This window comes from Passer domesticus, chromosome 4, assembly GCF_036417665.1.
Source record: "Passer domesticus isolate bPasDom1 chromosome 4, bPasDom1.hap1, whole genome shotgun sequence".
Classification (NCBI taxonomy): domain Eukaryota; kingdom Metazoa; phylum Chordata; class Aves; order Passeriformes; family Passeridae; genus Passer; species Passer domesticus.
The window spans coordinates 46,023,730-46,043,102 of record NC_087477.1 but is presented as its reverse complement, the minus strand read 5'-3'; the positions used below and the strand labels follow the sequence as shown (position 1 = coordinate 46,043,102).

Below are 19,373 nucleotides of genomic sequence, written 5' to 3'. Positions count from 1 at the left end.
CAGGGTGAGGACAATGACTGTTCATAAAAGAGCAGCCTTTTCCATATGTGATTATCGTTTTATCCTCCGTGGCAATAGTTTCTCAATATGGAGTTAATGGATAGAAAAAGAATGTGAAATTTTAATGAGGGCAATTATTCTTTCCATTACTTCATTAGTGTTGATAGGTAACTTAGCTGAAGTTTGTCCAAGGCTTAAGAAATATATTATTACATAAAACAGGCTGGTTTTTTTCTAGATGTAGTGAAACTCCTGTTTTAGAAGTGCTAGTAAACATGCTGTAAATAACCCTGTCCATCTCCTCAAAGGGAGCACTTTGCAGAAAGCTGTCATTAGGAGTGGGGGCCGAAGACACCTGGAGAAACACATTGTGTTGCTCAGAGTAGTTTTATTCATATTGCATAAGCAAGGGTAAGGGAATAAAAAATCCCTTGCCTCAATCACTTTATCCGTGCATGGGATTACAAAATGGAATTGAAAGTTGGAGGTTATAATGGGTAGAAGAGAAACAGCTGCTTTTAGACAGTGTTACTTATTTGGTTTGGGGTTTTTTTGCATTATACAAGTGTCTTGTTCCATCTTGTTATTAAGTGAGGGATCCAGACTTATGGTGCAGTCTTTGCAAAGATGAACAGAAATGCAGTGGGGACTAAATTTCTATTCTTAAAAGGGCTTTTGCAGTCTTTTTGCCTATTTGTCACTGAGTTTATGGCTTAAAAAGAAAAATTAAGGATGTCATTAAAAAAAAAAAAAGTGAGAGAAGAAGGGAAAAGGACAATGTAACTATTCAATTTTATAACTGGTCTGTTGGTTTAGAGAGACTTCTATTTAAATATTTAAAGCCTGCTAGTCTCTGGTACTGTACTGCTACACAGCTGAGCTCCTATTCTGTGAAGTACATTTTTTGCTTACCTCTCTTCTTTTAATGTGGCAGGAATGGAGACCATATCCCTAGAGTATTTGGAAAAGCATTTATAAGGGTCCCCTTAGAATTACTCCCTACATTTCTTCATGGATGTGGTCTCCTGGAAACTGGTTCATGCTATGTAACTGAGCCCAGCGTGTTCTATGTTTCCATGTAAAAAATGCAAGGTGAGAAACTATGAGTTTCAAATGCTGAAATTAGTGCTAACTACTGCACTCAAGACACAGAACCCTTTGTTACTATGTTAAAAAGACATAAAAAACAAAGCTTTTCTAAAAAAAAATAATTAAATTCTGATTTTTCAAAAGCTAGAGTGGAAAGCTTGTTTTTCTCCACTTCAGATACCTTTTCCCTTCTATTAAGAAAAGTCTATTTAAAAGGAGACTTCTTTTTAAAAGGAGACTTTCTTTTGAAAATTATTAATGATAACTCTAATCTGTTATTTTCAACTCCATATTTGGTAATTAATTAATTAAATAATTGTCGTTACCCATCTATTTATCCTTAAACTCATCTTTTGGTACATTCAGTCTTCTTTAGCCTTTTAACATTTTCTGCTAAACCTGCCTGGGAATCACTTCATGTTATTTTCTTCTCTTTATCTTCTTCCTATGTTTTCTGAATTGTGTGGACATGTCCAAGGAGGAAGAGGTATGTCCGAGGAAATGACAAAGGCATTTGCAAGGAGTGGGAAAAGAGACCCTGAAGAGTCTTTATAATTGTACCCCTCTAGGGTAGAGAGGGAAAGAGTTGGGCGCTTGTGCCTTGTGCTCCTCCAGCAAGTTTTTAAAAGAAGCCATTTCAGTAAGTCACTGCTCCTTCTGTGTTACTGAAGAGGAGGAAACTTTCCTCTGACAAGGGAGTCCTTACGAACGTTTGAAATGGTCTGTGGCAAGTTGTTTTCTTAACAGCTCAGAAAGAATGAAGGTGAGGTGATTATAGATACGTGGATGTCTAACAGTGCATGGACTCAGCGCTGCTGTGCAGTGTGCCCTGGAGCACCAGCTGCCAGGACTGTGACACCACCCGAGTTACTGCCACATTTATTAACCAAACCATCTGTCACTCTGAGATAAACCTGCGGATTTTTTTTCCTGAGACAACAGACAGCTTCCAAAAATCAACAAGACCTGATTACTCAGTGTGACAAAGCCAACATACGTGCTCTTGGGGACAGCATCTTATTTGATACATTTAAGTATCACATACAGGGTTCAGAACACAGGAAAAAAAATAATTGGTCCTGCCCCCAAGAAATGTTTGCTAAGTTAAAAGCTTTTCAAGCTGCTGCAGGTAGCAAAATAAAATCTTTCTCAAAGGCAGCTATTTGTTACCCCAATATTGCCAAAAATTTCAGATCAAGTAGGTTCAAATCTCAGGAACTGAACATCCTGAATGTATCTGATATACCTGTTAATGTGACTAATGCTGGATAACATGTGTCTTTAGTGAAGAAACATTATTTTTCTGTAAAGCTGTTCTAGGGTTCTCAGCAGGCTACTACCCATTTTAGGCACTTCAGAAGGAAATCAAAGATATCCATTAACAGTAGGTAGAGCACTTAAGTGATCTGGCCAAATAGTGACAAGTCAGTGACAGTAAAGAATAATGTCATGTTGCTTCAAAACTTACATAATTCCTTATGAATTTCCTAAAAGAGTTTTCATATGTAGAAAAAGTTGTTACTAGTTTAGACAACAAGCAAAATTAGGCCTTGAGCATAACTTTTTCTTTGTACAAGACATTGTCAGAATTATGTCTTCTCTTTTCATATTCTGAACATATTTATTTTTTCTGCACAGTAACTGTTTGCCAGACAACTGATTTAAATAATTTCTACATCTTATGTCTACAGTCAGGCACTGACATACACTTCTGTGTAGCTATTCATTTATATACATCTTTCCTGCTCCTAGCTCTGTCAGTACTTGTTTACTCTGCTTTTCATCTCTTGCCTTTCCACCTTGACAAAGGAGGGAGGCAGCCTCTCTGCATTTGCTTCCCTCTCCTGCTGGGGTGCTACATTCCCATCTTACAGTAGAAGGCTTGTCTTAGACATAAACAGGCACTGTGTGTATACATATATATACACACAAATATATACAATTCCTGGGATTCAATTAATACCATAGAACTCACTAGCTGTCCACCTGTTGAGTAAGGTGATGTTCTCAGGTCAGAAAACACAGCATCACACTCAGCCTGTTCTCCCATGCTTGAAGCATGGCACAGCAGTTGATGGTGCCTGTGTGGTTGCTAATCCTTACCCATATATAGGACAAAGAATAGAGAGAGAAAAAAAACAAGCTTAGGAAATTAAATCTTTAATTAATATTGTGTGAGACAGTAAGATATTGCCAGAATCAAAGGCATAAATAGCCAAGGGATAATGCAAAAATTTCCACTGAATTGTAAATGTAAAAATGAAGAAAAAAATGAAGATTCCACCTCAGTGAGTGTCTTCTTTTCAAAGTTAGGGAAAATACTTTTGCCATTCTGATTTAAGAGCTAGGAAATACCAGAGGTATTCTTTGAAAGCAATCCATAACATGTCATGTTGTTTGGACCATCCTTTTTCTTGCTTCCCTTGAGCTATATAGGGGCTCCATTCAGAACTTCTTTTCAGGCTTTCCTTTGAGTCTCTTAACAGATATAAGAAAAGTTGAGTCTATATAAAAAAGTGACCTTCAGTTAGATTTTATGCAAGACAGGTCATCATATGTATCTGTATACATTCTTTTTCTCTCCTTTATGTCCAGAGCACTTCCCTGCCTTTAAATATTTGTACTTCTATCATAGGGATATTATATTTTATAATATAAATATAATAATTATTTATTATGTTTCAAGCACAGACCTCATTCATTTTTGTATGTGAATATTTTTCAATTTTAAATTATTCTCTCCAGCAAGGATTTGTCACCATTTGAGTGCTCCCGAGCTCTGAAATAACAGATTCATCAGCCAAAATTACATTGGCTTCTACTCAGATTTCTGTGCTTTCTCCTGCATGATACAGAACTTTACAAATAAATGTCAGGAAAATCTTGTTGCTCAGAGGAGAGATTTAAAAGTTTGTAGCTAATGAAGGGCAAAAGATTCCTTTTGTTCTATTATGAAACAAAAATTAGAACGTAGTAGCAAGAATACATTGAATTTGGGACAGTCCTTTGAGATGCTGAAAGAAATAATCGTTTATTATTGAGGATTCACCTTTCTCCAATTAGAAGTTATTTTGAAATAGATGCTGATGTTTTTATTCCCCACAGAAGCAGGCTTACATGCAACTGCTTTTTCAAGATCTGAGCATGATTTTACATGTCCAAAATGACAGATGGTAGAGATACCATGATACAGTACATGCATATATATGTTTGAACAAATACCTCATGAAAAAAAGAACAACAGTGCTACTGCTAAGACTGTGCTATTATTTCCTCTACTTTACTACTAAGGCTTTTCTAAGTACTTCCTCATCTTGCTTCTCCATATGTTTCCCTTTTGCAACATTTAAGTAACACATGCCTTCAAAACAGTGATGGAGAAAATCACTCTCAAAGGAGAACTGATGCTCAGTCACAAATAGTTTGAAATGTGGAGATTATTTGGAGGCTAGAAAAGTGCTTCCCAGGTCTCTTTACAGCTTCTCTGTGCAATACCCACACAAAGTGTGTAATAAAAAGGTATTTTTTCATGAGAAAGGATTTAATAGTAATAAAAAAGCACGGTTATCTCTAGTGATATTCTTGTGTGGAATATGTTTTAAAATAATGCATCCCTGCACACATTATATAAATAAAATGCATTCTAAATATTGCAACGACAATTTATGCGGTAATTAGAACAGAAAAGTGTCCATGATGCTTTCTTGGTTATTTTTTACAAATCCTTCTGTTCTTGTTATTTGTTCAGTGACCATATTCTGAGGAAGAACATTCAGAAAGTATTTGTTTCCTCAGTAATAACTCTCAAACTTAAGAAGCACTAACTTCCACTAAAGATTATTCAGAAAACTCTTACTAGGACAAATGAAGAAATAAATTTTTTGGCAACTGCATTTTTGTTGTAAGATACTGAAAACTACTCCAAATGCCACTGAAATAGCTGGAAAGATTTTCGTTGACTTCAGTGAGTTTAGGATTGAGCCAATTAAAAGCTGATAGCCTCAAACTCCCTCCCCACTAGTAATAATACTTAATACCTATTACACTGATAATTACCTCTGTTTCTCTGTTCTCCTTGCATTTCTCTGGATGTTGTGACAAGCCCATACTGTGTTTCTTTCCTCTGGCCCTGAGCTAGATTTCTACATGATATGTGCTTTGACTGTGAGATACTATAGGTGATGCAAGTAAGCAATCAATGTCTTATTGTTGTGAATGACTTGAGGTTAATTCTAATTAATTAAAATTAATTTGCTGATATTTTTCTCAGTCCCATTATTGTGGTTACAAAACCCACTGAAAATTTTATGCATAAAAGTATTAATATAATCTGCTTTTTCCTATTTTATTACTAGATTTTTTTACTTTTACTTTTATTTCCTCTGCTCCATGAGGGAGAGATTACCTCATAAGAAGACTTCATTGTTAGAAAAACATTGTTAGAGATACATTTTCAGCAATTATAATATAAGCAGGAAAACATCAAGAATTCTTTTTCATTATAATAATATATTCCACTGTGTATGTTCACAGCTATTTTGTTTATAATATGCTTGGTCACAAATAAGTTGGCTGAGCCAGTTTTTTAAATAATCAATAAATTAAAAGTATTTTGATTGTCCACTTTTCTTCTGAGACACACTGTCCTTTCCTAGTGGTAGCATTAAGAGTTGACTGACAGATACAAAATTCTGGTCTGCTTTTTATTTTGCATTTAGTCTTGCCTCAAAAAAAACCTGAATGATTAGTATGTAAAAAAATGAGATAAAGAAATATTTTTATTCAAACAATTTGAAAGCACAATAAATGGCCAATCCAAGCCCAGCTTGAAATGGGAAGTAAAAGTTCTAATTTATTTTTCCTCAAAGGATTTTTTTACTAAGTGAAGTAGGTAATCCAAAGAAATTCAGATTCAGAAAACTTCTCACTGTTTCTTAAATCACATTTTTGATGATAGAGGGGAAGTTTTCATAGTTTTTTTCCCTCTGCTGTACTGAAGCAAGGGGCGCTCCACATTAAGGGGCTCCACCAGGTTTCGATGGACCACAACATGTGTACAAATGTGTCTGAGGATTTTTCATTATGTCAAAGCACAAAATTATTGGTGTAATTGGTACCAACACTACTGGCGTGGCTGGTGTGAGTGCTACAGGTACTAATCAGTGGATAGAAAAGTTCCTTCAGTCTGAGGTATTCCAAACATTTAGGGTTTTCCCTTTGCTTGGAGGATAGGGTGGAGAATCAGCTTTAACGGACTGTTATCCTATGCTCAGTTCCTTAAAAAATCTCCGCTCCTTTTCTGTAGTTCCCCACACCTTTTCATCACTTTTCTCCTCTTTCTTTCATTCTCAGGGGTCAGTAAGAAGCAGAGGGGCTTCCTCCTTTTCTGTTGTTCAGGTTTCATTGTGGCAGCTGACAGGTGAGTAGCTCAATATGGAAATTTTTCTTTCCCAAAGGTTAAAATTTCTGAACCTGGGTACCTTTCCTGCTCAAGGAAATGTCACTGGATCAGCAATGATCATGCACTATCTGATATTATCGTCCAGCCTGCTTGCTCTGAGGGGAGCAGGAAGATGTAAACATTTTGAGCATTAATTCAGAAAATAAATTAATTTGAGACTTTATGTAGTTCTATTAAACCCTCAGTTTAACTAGAAACAAAGGCAAATGCTAACATTTGCACTTATTGTTTCAACTCTATACAGATTCATTAATCTCCATTCAAACATTTACTTACTGAATGATTCAAACTGTTAAACATGCACTCTTCTTACCAGCCAATTGAGTATAAAGATTTTGTTTGAACACTTTTGAAGTGCTAGCATAGCTGATATTTTCTTCACTATTGGCATGTATACCCAGTCCAGAAGAGGCTTGGAGCTATAGAGCTCCTGAAATATACACTGCAGTAAGCAGGACACTTCAAAGGAAAGGCAAGTGAAAGGTTTTTGAAGAATAACTTTCAGAATGGTGTAAAAGAAAAGGTAACTTTGAAAAACTGGGGGGGAAAAAGTCATCTTGTCTTAAATAGTCATTCAATATAATGTTTTGGTTTTTTTTCTTAGAAAATCACTAGCTTGGCAAGTTCAGAGTGTAACAAAAAACTTGGGTGATCACATAGTATTGTATGAGATCTTAGAGGGGATTGTACAGTAAAACTGTACCTGAAATGCACTTCAGACACAGGGAAACCAGCAGTTTCCAAAACTTGATCTCCTGGAGTGTAAGAGGGAAGAAAGTCACTGCAGTACATGAGGGGAAAGATGAAAGGTTTGTTATTTTTAGATTTTGTATTATTTTGATGTTCTGGCAGTAACCTGACAAGTCAAGGCCCTGAATATTGCCAAAATGACCGATTTCCAGTTTCTTGTTCTTGTCATAGACAGGACACACACTTTAGCAATAAATTTAAATCCTCATGGCATCAAAATGTTTCAAGATGATTTTTCTCTGACCCATTTAATTTTGCCTTTAGGAAATGTCAGGTATGCCTTCTAAAATGAGGCCACATTTCTAGCAAGCTTTATATACCACAAATTGAAGAAAAAATACTCCTGCAGTCTGTATTATTTCCCCTGGTTTTGCAGGTTTGACAAAGAGCCAAAATACTAATAACCTCATTATTGATTAAACTGCTATGATTACCATTGTTATCAATCAGTTCTTAGCTTTCTAACTGATACTGAGCATTTCTTAATGCTAGTACTGAGAATACTTTCAAGGCTACTTTGAAGTAGTGTCATGTATCTTCAGCATAGTGGCAAATATCCCTTCCTGGAAACCAGAACTAGCATGTGTGTATTTATTTGTAAGTGCACTGCCACAATAATTTCTTTGCTTTTCCTTTCACAAATCCATTTCAAAATCCTACTAAAATTTTAAACACAGAATTCTTCATAAGCACAAGCAAAACAAATGAAAGCAGCTGCATCTGAGTGGGAAGCATCAGGCTTTGAGTGCATAAACTCTGCTGGCTGCAGAAAAGGTGTCTTGATAATTAGAGGATTCTTCTGATGGTGGCCCATTTCAGCACCCATAGACTCGGTGGAATTCCAAACATTGCAGACATATCTCTATGGTTGTGACAGAAAGGAGTCAAGTTTGCAATGGCAGTCACAAATGATGCAGAATTTCTAAAGGGCAAAGTGTCAATACTGCTCCTACTAGAGCCAGTGAGACTTCACCAGGGAAGTATTTTTGGAAACCCTGTCTGTACCTTGCTGTCAATGCAAAATGCACCTTTTGGAGTCTGTTTTCCTGCCACAACAAACCTCTTGAGAGCGCAGAAGAAAACAGTAACCACAAGAAAATAATGTCTACAAAAGTCAGTCTTGAAATAATGGCAAGCTAAAAATCAACACAAAAGACCCACTGCGTAATGAGAAAAGAAGCAATTCAGAGGTGCTTTAAAATAAAAGTAGAGTATTAAAAGAGAATCAGTGTTACTATGACCTTCAGTATAAAGCTCTTTGAGATACCATCACCATGGACATTGCTAGGTTTTGGCAGCAGTACTGTCACTTTAATCCAGTTAATCAAGGCAAAGAAATACTTTCTTCCCCCTAACTGAGCAGTTCCCTCTTACAGGCACTACAGAAGTCAGTAGATATGCAGTCCTATTGGTAGGATAACTTTGCTCAATAATAATTAAATGCCTTCAATAAAGTGCCAGGCAGTTCAGTACCCAGTTCAGCCAGCTGCAGAGGTTACAAGTTACTGGAGCCAGGTAAAGGTATTCTGACTCTTAAGGAAAAGATCCCTGAAAGATACAAGTTAAATGCCACCAAAAAAGCAAGTACCAGCAATGGACTAGTGCTTAACACAAATTTCTGCATGAGTCCATTAATCACATCAAGAGACACTTCCCTCCTTAATGGCATTATAATGAGGAAAAGCTTAGTATTTAACTAACTTCAGAATTGATTGTGCTTGTGGAGAATTTTAATGTATTACTAATGCAATAGTAATTGCTGGAAATAGACGTGTACAGGAACCAACTGAGATTTGATTATTTGGTTTCTATTTTTGGCAGTGAAAAAGTTTTTAACTGCATTAGTAACAAAGCTAGAACTTTGTTACTCCAAAACTCCGAGACACATTAAAACAAATATTTAACTAACAGCCCTTAATTTGCTGCTGCAGGATTTACTGGGTGACGAGAAGATACTGAATTAACATTATCTTGGTTTTGCTGCTTCAGTAACTTGAATGAAATGTCATGCTTTACATGATCTTCAGTTTTTTCCACTCTAATAGGATGCTGCAAGCAACATCAGCTGTTGCTTTTCTAGTCAGCCTAGAAGAAGACATAATTGTGGCAAGTGGGAGAAATGAGCAACTTGAGAGGATCTTGTAGGCAAGGTAATGCCTGTGAGTCACAGACCTACACCCTGGCCATTGTATTGATGTGGTTTTGAACTGCTGTTCTGAATTAATTTGTTTTTGATATCAGCTTGAATAGTCTCTTGTTACCAAAGGTGTGAAAAATAAGCAAAAGAGGAAATTGGAAAAAGTTTTGACACTTCCTTTTCATTTCTAAATCTGGTTAAAATGCCTGCATGTTTTCAATTAAAAATTATTTTGGCTGAAAATTATTGAAAAGAAACCAGTTAGGTAATCTAGAAAATAGCTTGGTTTGGTTTTTGCTATGTGACTTTTTCTAGCAAGAATTAGTCATTGGCAAAGACTTAGTGCTGAATACATTACGGACAATACTGTCGGAAGTTAATATACAAGGGAAGTCATGTACCTTTCTCTGTTAGAGAATGTCACTGCATTTTACTAAAAACATCTGTAACTCTATCAAAGGAAGCTTCTTAGTCACCACATTTCAGGTGATAGAGGTTTTGGTTTTTTGTTTTGTTTTGGTAAGATACAATAATGTGACAGAGATCAAAGAACCCAGAACCCAAGGCTTCTTCTTAAATACTCACAGCCTTCTTGATATGGAAAAACAAGTTAGCCAACACATGTAAAAGGTGACATCTTGTGAATAAAGCTGCTCAAACCTCTTTTTTAAACCTCTTTTTTGGCTCAAAGCATCTAATTAATGAATGCTTCCCAATGCATTATGTTTTTTGCCCCTAATTAAATATCTATTACAGTTATACTTGCAGTACTTCTATGATCCTCATTATCTTACAAGTTTTACAAAATTGCTCAGTGTGACAAAGCATTAAAATAAGAATTCTCAAATCATATCAAAACATTCTAATGAAGCTTAAAGTATTTCTAGTCCAAGAAGTAAGTATGTTATACCTCATTAGAAAAACCAATTGTCTTCCTCTGTTTGTTGTTTTGTTTTTGGGGTTTTGTTTTTTTATTTGACTGCCCACAGTTTCCCAACAGCAAGGTGTTTATGGGCGTGTGTTTAGAGACTGTATTATTTGTAGCATTTAGAATTAAGAGGAAACTGTTATGGCAAGACTAGGTAATGCAGTTGCCTATGACAAAAGATGACTGAATAAAGAAGTGCCCTCTGTCAGCTCGTGTTTTGATGTTCTGTTCCTTGCTGCAACTTAGCTACCATAGGAATCCTGCATATGAAGATTGCATATAAAACACTGTGTTGAACACATCATATCTTTTTTCAGGGATACATGACTGGACTTGTTCGTCATGGGAAGAAATATGTAGGGAGGGAGGTTGTATGGCTGATTCTCACTCCAATATTGAATGCAGAAACAGCTGGTATATTCACAATAGAGATGGAAATGAGATCAGATATAGGATAGTTTGATATGCTCCTCTTTTAATTTGGCATAAAATTATTATATATGGAATAAAGAGCTCGTTGGAATATTTTGAGAGCATGCAAACAGAGAAACTTAAGTCAAATTAAATTTAAAAGGACTTTTATGTAGGCTGTTTAGAAAGTGTGACAGGTGTGATTCTAAAGAAAATCATGCTGTCCTAGATCCCAACAATCTCATGGAGAAAGTGTCAGATGTAAACTTTCATTAAAGGTAAAATAGGTACAAGTTTAATATGTTAGTTTCCTAAATTAAAAAAAAAAAACAAAAAAAAACCAAAAAAACATTTATTTGTATTGAATTTGGTAAAAAAATATATTTTGCTTTAAAGATTATTATATTCTTAAAATTTTCTTTTGCTGGAAGCAATTCTCACACCATTTTTTCTAAAGTGAGTGGAGTTATAAAACATATGGAAAACTCAGAAATAGTGGGTATTTAAAAGTTTCTGAAAATCTGAATGCTTAATTCCTTCAAGCTGAGTGCATTATTCCTCATGTAATAAAATTGCTTCTGCCTGAATTCTGAGTATATCTCCTCCAGCAAATTGATCCTTTGCTGTAGGTGGAAAGATTTCCTTCAATCCACAAACCTTTGTGAATGGTTGCTTTCAACATAAATTTTTTTTTTGCCTACCTTTCCTATATTTTCTGGGTTTTTTAGCATGAGATCCTGGAGATGAGGCCATCTTCTGCAGCATCACAGAGAGTTGTTCTCCTACAGCTGAGACTCATTGCATTGAAGGTGGGTGAAGCACATATGAAGCAGAGCAGACTGTAAAGGTTTTGTGCTCTGCCTCCCCCATGATGTAGATAAATGTAGGCTTCTGTGTCTTTAGTGTTGTTGAGCCAGAACATTTCTCAACTGCCAAAATCACACAAAAAATCAAAATTCACAACTGGCACAGCACTATGTATGATATACAAACTAACAATTTCACAGCATGCCATCAATTTTAAAGTCTATCTTTCTCAGTAAATCAGACACGGGGCAGGCTTTCTTGGGTGAGAAATCACAAGCAGTGTGGCTTTATTTATGGAATTTGTCACACACTATGTGTGCTATGGAAATAAAAATATTAGTCATATTAGTGCATGCAGCACCATTTTAGATAATGTACATCATTTTAAATTCCCAGAGTAGGGTCCAGAAACATAGGTCCTCCATCACTTTTTCAAATCTGAAGCTTTATAAACTTCATATTATTAAATGTAAGGTTCCCCTCAGCTTTAAAAAGAAGGAAATGTATATACAGTTCAACTTGTTTTTAAAAGAAATACATGATATTTTATTCTAGCAGTTTGCATACCTGGCTTGTCTGAATAATTCTTTGCAAAAAAGATTATATGGCAAGTTTGTCAGTATAATAAGTATATTTTTCAGTCTCTTAAGCAACTTTTTAACTGAAATGTGGTACTAAATCTTGCTTTTAAAAGCTTGGATTGCTAGAAAATCCAGGGAACGTTACAATGGAAATGACAAATTATTTTTTTATGTGCTAGCGTTCTACTTGAAGGGGAGACAAACTCTATCTACATTTATAGAGGCTTTCCTAAGAAGTGGGAAATCTTACTGTGTAGTTTATCATAGGACCTACTTTTCCAGAAGGAGATTCCATTCAGAAGATGGAATATCTGCGAGGTACATGTACACCAAATCCTGAAGCTTGAAATTCCCCTGTGTTGCCCAACTTGGAAAGGATAAATTTTATGGTGAGATAACAAGCAGAGAAGCGTGTGCGTATTTTATCTATGCACTGTGTAAACTATGAATTTTCATAAGTTAACATCAATATTCATCAACTGGTTTAAATCTACTGTATTTACCTGCAATAAAATATATTCTTGTCTATATAGGGCTAAAATTAGCCTGCCTGTTTTTCTGGAACATAGTCTGCAATATGTAATATTTTTTTTTGTATAATTGATTCTTTAATATACATGAGGATTGTTTATTTTGAAAGGAATGCAGAGTGGCATCTCTGGGTGCACTGTTCTGAGTCTGTGTGCCAGGGTAAGTTTTTCAGCAGTCTAGTGCAGCAGTTGGTTACCAAGCAGTGCTGTGCTGAATTGCAGGCGATTCCTGTCTCTGCTTCTGCCATATGTTTGCTTTTCCCTCCAAGGGTATGTCCAGCAAAGGCGCTGGCAGGCAGCACTAACAATGGATATCAGAAAGGCCTTGGTTATGGTTTTGGTATGAAGCTTGGAGGAGCTGTGTCATGGGAGATGCCTGAGGTTGCCTTTAGAGCTGAATGGCTACATCCAGGGATGAAGAATTCTGCCCTGTCTTTCAGAGCATTGAAATTTTTTTTTTTTTTTTTTTTTTTTTTTTTTTGACTGTCTGTGCTGGTGAATGTGAATAATTTCCAGGTTTTTTTTTCCTTACTGCAATTTCTAGATTGCAGAAAAACATATCAAGGTATTTGAATAGCAAAGGATGTAGTGATAGGAGATGCCATATCATAATTCCTCAGCACAACAGGAAGTTACCAAGGGGGCATTCAGATTGATGACTTGTGCAGTCTGTAGCACTGTGAAGTGCTAACAACTTCAAGTTGCATTTTTCTAGTTAGAAACTCAAACAGCCAAAATTAAATATAAATTCTTCTTAAAATATTTTTTCCACCTTTTTCTTTAAAAGTACAATTTTTTAAAATACAATAATTGTAAGAACTTGTGTTTCTGTAGACCTTCATCCTTACAATTGAGAGCCCCAATGTGATTTAAAAGCAGGCTAGGAATTTATCACAGACCTGCCTGTTTAGCCATTTAAAAAAAAAAAAATCTGAACTCTGAACTTACTGCTACATATATTTTATTTGGTAGTGGGTTTATGTGGGTTAATTTATTTTCCAATAGATAACGGGGTCTGTGGCTGTTTATTAATGTTGTATATTTTAAGTTTTTGAGTTATGCATTTTAAATATTATTTTGTAAAAGTTAGTTTTTAAAATTAATATTTTCATTTCAATTCTTTTCTTCATAGGCATAGGTGCTTCATTTGCATGATTCTTGTGGTAAGAAATGTATAATTACATTTGGCTCATCATATTTGGAACCTGTTTCTCTTGATGACCCTCTTCAAGAGAAAGGAACTGTTCAAGGCATGAATAATAAAATATGTGCATTTTCTTACATCATTTTTAACTACTTTAGTATAATACATATTTACTTATTTTCCCATTTTCCATAAATTTTGATTTTGAAATCTCACACTTGTATCTCATGCCTGTACATACAAAAATTACATATAACTGGATGACCTGAGATTATTCTCTATGAAGGTTTTTACCATGGTTTAGACAAAAGGGGTGATTGCTCTCTCAGACTTGTCCAAGCTCCCTGGCAGAGACTTGTGACTGACTCTGCTCTGGCACACACCCTCTCTTCTACACAGGTGGTACTTTGGCAAAAATTGTGATAATTTCTAACAGGCCAACAGGCAAACAGAAAGTGACTTTTCCACCCTGGTATCATCCATTTTGATTGCAGAAGTTAAAAATTATGCTTTAATGTGATGAATATTATCAGATAATGATTTTTTTCCAGCTCCGACATGTATATGGTGAGAAAAGTACAATTTTCCTCTTACTGAATTTCATGACTACTTCTAACATAAGTGATAAACCTTTAAAGTGATGCAAACAGATTTTGTAATACAACTTCCACTTAACACTAATAGGACTTTTAAGGCTAATTTCCTGTGCATCAACTGGAAAATATGCCACTTAATATAATTTAAACATGTATTTATAGCTTAATTATTCTCTATCATTACACAAAATGCACCATTACATAATTCCATAACTTATTTTAATTATATATTTTACTATGCTCTGGTAGGAGAAAACACTTTCAAAACGTTTTGAATTTCTGCAGCTCTGATAAATCAGACCACCATGTATGTACCTAGTTTGGAAAGAAACCCCAGAACCTCAAAGTGCATTGAAAACTTATTGTCAAGCTGGAGAATTCTGTTTTGAAAATTGTAATGGCAAACAACGTGAGAAAACTTCTGATAAATGTAGTGAATTTGAGCCTTCAGGAATCATATAGGAATAAACACGTGTAATTTTACTGGTGTGAGTAGTAGAAGAGAACAGACTTTGTATCTGAAACAACAGAACATGCCTGCTGCTTAGAAAAATCTACCCAGCTGAAGAAAATACACTGCTCCTACTTTTAACAATGTTCAGAGTGTCTATCATGAGTTATCATTTCACAGTGTCTGAAATCTCAAAAGTATAAATTTTGACAGTTGCAGTAAAAAAAAAAAGACAAAAAAAACCCCAAATTTTTTTATTCTATCTTTCTCAGGGTATGTTTGATCAACCAAAGTGAATTTGAAAAGAAATGACAGACTTCCTTGAAGCGGCCTTCAAAATAAAAAAGGTAAAATGTTAACCTGCTGGGAGTATGTAAGACTGGGAAGTCCTTTAAATGACTTAGTGCAAAAGCAGCATGCAAGAATTCCCAGTTATTGCACAGTGATTATACTTGCTATAATACTGACTTCCAGAAATTGGTCACAACAGATTAAAAAAAAATCTGGATATTTCTGCAAGACTTGGGGAAAAAATGACCTTCCAGATGGTACATGGCATGACTATTGGTGTTAAGAGTACCAGGTAAACTTGGTATCTCTCTAGTACACAGACTAGAAGAGCATGTACATTAAAATAAATGGGGAAAGGACAATTAAAAACACACATGATAAGACTGACAGATCCACTACCAATCAGTGAATAAAATTCACAGAGTTGATTAATTTACTTTTCTCTGTGCTTAAACATATTGTACTATAGCTACTTATTATGTTATAAAGAAAGGAGATTAACAAGATGAGTGATTGTTCTTGGTATTTTTAATAATACTGCAGCAACTTCAATGATAAGTTGACCCTGCTTAACATAATTGCAGTGTGGTGAAGGCGTAAAAAAGTGCCAAGCATTTTTAGTGTCAAGTGTCTGTGCTTAAGAAGAGCCCAGTGGTCATCTTGTATACATTTCCATGCCTTCATTTATGCTTGCTGAGAATCTGGCCTTTAAATGTAATGTTTTGATATCAAATTCAGTCAAATTCCTTTTAAATTTGGGATTAGTTACTTTTACAAAACAATTCAGACTTATCTGAAACTGAATTATTAATTACAGGCAGTTCAATGGTCTGATAGGAGTGTGACATCATGTAAATGGTCACACAATTTTAAATGCAGAAGCATACCTTTTTTTCCTAAAAAAAATAGCTCAGTGCTTCAAGGCTACAAGGAAGTTAATTAGCCTATTTTCTAGCGAATAAATCTGAATTAGAGCTTTCCATGTCATAAATCAGAAAGGGTTATGGGACTTCCTTGTGGTTTAGCACAGAAGTGGCAGAAGTTAACAGGGGGAAGATCAATGTGCCATACAGATCCTTCCTCTCTGTTATTAGAAGATGTGAATTAATGGCATTTACTATGATCAGTAGCTGTGGGTTAACACTAAGCTTTACATAATCAGTTTCTTGGATTTTTTTACCAAGACTTGCAAGCTGAGAAGATTGTTTGTATTGGCACAGTTTTGCTCTGTGGACAGGTTATCACAGCAGTTTAGACCAACTCAAAGACCTCCTTTCCTCTGTAGGCTGTCTCTGTGGTGAATTACATAAGCTGATGCTTTAGGTGGGATAATTTTCTTCTCAATCACAGACATTTTTAAATGCATTTTTAAGCTTTCCTTTTTAATGCATTGATTTAATAATTCCAAAAGAACACTTTTTATAATTTTCCCTGTCCTTAAGGAATTTCCTATCCCTTATAAATCAGTTCCATCTAGAAAAAGGAGATTCTGCATGAACCTGTACATAGATGTTGTTCTAGTATAGCTCAGACTGCTCAGTCATTTATATCTTATAGCAACCTTCATCAGTGAAAACCGTATTGTTTTAATATTTTTTTATTCATTATCACTTCTAAGCTCTAACAGAAAATGTCACTGGAACCAGATCTTATTTATTTTGGTTCAGCTGACCTGTTTCAACCCCAATCCTGCATTTCAGTTTTCTGCCTTATTACTTTAGTAGTGAGAGATTTACATGTATCATCACATCTCAGAAACTAATTTTGCAATGCAAAAATATAACCATGAGAGTTCTCAAAGCCTGGCTTTTAGTGTCCATAAAAAACCAACACATTATTAATGGAATGTACTAAACATTGCCATGAGAATATTGTCTCCCTTAAGATCTGTAGGTGCAAATTCAGATTTTAATTTGGTGGCTCAAAAATGTTTCCTGCTACTGTTCCTTAAGACCTGTGAGCATTTAGGATGCTAAAGAAAAAAGTTTAAAACAGCTTTCAAGTCTGATGGGTGGATATATTCTATGACACATATCCTAGTTAAGAAAGACATTTTGAGTTACAATATCTTCCTTCTTTTTTATTCTAAACCTAATTGTATCTGACGGACACTGTGATTTGTGCAGCTTGATATAGCTGCCTCAAGCTTAATGAAAACACATCTGATGATACAATGAGGAAACCATATGCCATAAAAAGAGACCTAAAGGGTCTCCACAGGAGTACAGGTAGAAGGATTGAGTCCTCCACAATCAGCTCACCAACTGAAAGCAATTCTAAATTTTGCTTTGATTCTTAAAATTTAGCTCACATTAGTTTTCTCTGAAGTGGGGAAAAAGCCTATTACAACTATGAATAATTGGAGTGCCATCTGCTTGAGGGATAAAAACTTACAATATAGCACAGACAGTTAGTATGGATTGAAACACTGTCAAAGTTTTATGCCAAAAAAAAATGTTTGAGACATTTTTTTTCTGGCAGAACACTGGCTCTTGGTAATTTATCCTAATTTTCTATTTATACAAGAGCTGTAAGCATAAGCATACAAGATTAATGAAGGTTGATTTGACTGCCCTCTTTGCTTCCTGTGCCTTCTACAGTATTATAAAGGTGGTAGGTTGCTAATCAAGTGTCCTTGACACTTTGTCCAAACTCAGTGGTGAATTTCTCAGAAATGATAATTACCTGCAATTCTAGTCATGATCTCTTTGACTATGAGTCACGGCTAAACTATTTGTCTTTTCCACATATATTCCTTACAAAATGAGACCATGCTTATAAATAACATTTCATCATTCAGGGTACGCTTTCCTTCTTTCATAGTTCAATCTCTGACACTTCATCAGTAGATGTTATGAAACTATAGATGGCAATAGTTGACAATTACACTTGTCTTAGATAACAAATAGGACACTAGCCTGTTTTCTTCATCTTTTAAGGATATTTTCATGTGTTACACCAAAGGATTATATTGCATTATTATTGTGTACAGCACACTGTGTATTGCACTTGCAGCTCAAGCTTATAGATCTAGATCATATCCACTGAACATATGCTCACCTGAGCTTCACAAGGGTCTTATTGTACTAGAAGATCATGTCTCTTAAATGCCAACTATTCTGAACCAGCATAATGCTGCTGTTTTAGAAACTCCAGTATTTAAGCAACCCTCCAACTGGATAAGAAATGACAATCTTTGACAACTGCCAAAAGTTTGATAAAAGATCAGGACTGGAAGAAGACATTCAGAATTAAGGACGAATAGGCAGAGGTTACAGGATTCAGATAGTGGTAAAAGGAGATTACTATTCAGGGAGAAGGTTTGTCTCCATAAATATAGACATTCGAATTACATAGACGGGGTGGGATACAAAAAGAAAATTACCTTGCCATTTCTTTATATCAAAGGTCAATATGCCTATAGTGGCTGCAAAGGATTTTGTTCACAAAAGTCATTTGCTATTACCTTTATTTCTCCTCGCCTTCCTGTTCTTTCCTTCCTCACTTTTCAGCTGCCCTGGTACCTAAAACACTGATTACATAGGTGCTATGAAAAGAGCTAATATTTCTATTTGGACTTCGGAAACCATTTTAACAGAATGAATTAAAAATAAAATGGGTGAGTCAATAATAATTGCATAATGTTTATTGCATTAAAAACTCTTAAAGCCAGGATGAAATAGTTTGACACTATTTCTACCTGACCTCCTTTGCTAATCTATAATGGCTTCAGGTTGTTTACTTTAAGGCCATGTATTTGCTTCTCCCTGGTGATCTGTTTGCACAGATTATTTCACAACAGAAGAAACTTTCTCCTATTTATGCAGCATATCCTACTAAGTACACTTGATTCATGTTTGCTGCCATTACAAATCATACAATAATGGTAATAAATGGGGCCAGACACTGCTCCAAAGAATTTTTTAAGATGCAATGATTATAAAGGTCAGATCAGGGATGATTGTAAGGACACTGAATTAGCCAGTTCATTGGGTTCCCTTTCCTCTCCAGGTTTCTTTGTCCCTTACAGCTTTTCACCTCTTTCCAAGATGTTTCCATTTCACTGCAGCAGTCTTAGGTGTTCTGCCCTTTAGCCTGTGCTCTGGGTTAGAAGGCATACAGCAGCAGCCTGACTTCCTTCTCCTTGCACAACACAAGTAGCAATAATGGGTTTTTTTGTCTAACAACTGAGAGCGA

At 35.4% G+C, this 19,373-nt stretch overlaps 1 long non-coding RNA gene across 1 annotated transcript in view; it reads left to right on the top strand.

The window, feature by feature from the left end:
- The first annotated feature begins 203 nt into the window (after positions 1-203).
- LOC135299133 (uncharacterized) overlaps positions 204-19,373 on the top strand; it is a 73,512-nt gene continuing 54,342 nt past the window's right edge. Inside the window, exons 1-8 of the long non-coding RNA XR_010361177.1 lie at positions 204-1,092; positions 1,568-1,729; positions 6,442-6,508; positions 9,346-9,450; positions 11,505-11,585; positions 12,447-12,553; positions 13,827-13,857; positions 15,158-15,232. This is a non-coding gene — a long non-coding RNA (uncharacterized LOC135299133). The remainder of the gene's footprint in view (positions 1,093-1,567; positions 1,730-6,441; positions 6,509-9,345; positions 9,451-11,504; positions 11,586-12,446; positions 12,554-13,826; positions 13,858-15,157; positions 15,233-19,373) is intronic.